Source organism: Gossypium arboreum, chromosome 1 (genome assembly GCF_025698485.1).
Source record: "Gossypium arboreum isolate Shixiya-1 chromosome 1, ASM2569848v2, whole genome shotgun sequence".
Taxonomy (NCBI): domain Eukaryota; kingdom Viridiplantae; phylum Streptophyta; class Magnoliopsida; order Malvales; family Malvaceae; genus Gossypium; species Gossypium arboreum.
Genome location: NC_069070.1, coordinates 48958899 through 48959861, shown reverse-complemented (window position 1 = coordinate 48959861; position 963 = coordinate 48958899). Strand labels below are relative to the sequence as shown.

At 37.7% G+C, this 963-nt stretch overlaps 1 non-coding gene across 1 annotated transcript; it reads right to left on the bottom strand.

Moving 5' to 3' along the window:
- Positions 1-341: 341 nt before the first annotated feature.
- On the bottom strand, positions 342-448 carry LOC128281462 (small nucleolar RNA R71). Its single transcript, XR_008271676.1, has one exon. It is a non-coding gene; the product is annotated as a small nucleolar RNA R71 (small nucleolar RNA).
- Between the last annotated feature and the right edge of the window lie 515 nt (positions 449-963).

Sequence of the window (963 nt, the reverse complement as noted above, 5' to 3'; positions counted from 1 at the left end):
CCCTCTTTAACAGGAACTAAATCTAGTATAGTTAGACCTAGTGTAGCTGCAAATACTTTTGAATTAAAACCTAACACTATTCAGATGATACAGCAGTTTGTTCAGTTTGATGGTTTGCAGGATGAAGATCCCAACGCTCACTTAGCAAATTTCCTGGAATTTCGCAATACTTCAAAATCAATGGCGTTTCTGATGATGCTATTCATCTTCAGTTATTTCCCTTTTCACTGAGAAACAAAGCTAAACAGTGGTTGAACTCGTTACCACGAGGGTCTATCACTACTTGGGAACAAATAACCGAGAAATTTTTACTAAAATATTTTTCGCTGGCTAAAACGGCTAAATTACGTAATGATATCTCTTTTTTTGTGTATATGGATTTAGAAACACTTTACGATGCATTAGAGAGATACAAGGACTTATTGAGAAGGTGCCCTCACCATGGGTTACCGCTTTGGCTTCAAGTACAAACATTCCACAATGGTCTAAATCCCTCGACTCGGAAAATGGTTGACGCAGCTGCTGGCGGAACCATCAATAACAAAACACCTGAAGAGGCTTATGAATTCATTGAAGAAATATCACTGAATAACTATCAGTGGCAAGTCATGATTACTAAGCCAAGAAAAACAACCGGCATTTATAACGTCGACTCAGTTACTATGCTGTCAAATCAGGTAGAACTTCTCTATAAAAATATTGATGGTTTTGTTAGTTCTACGCAGATACATCCAGTAATGAGGTGTGACTCAAGCGGAAGAGGTGTGCATACAAAATATCAATCCTTCAATCCCACAACCGAAGAGGAACAAGTAAACTATATAGGTAACAATAACTTTAGATCTCAAAATAAACCATACAGTAATACTTATAATTAAGGTTGGAGGAACCACCCAAATTTCTCCTGGGGTGGTTAAGGGAATCAAAAGGCACAAAATCCTTAGGGTTTTCAACAACCACCCT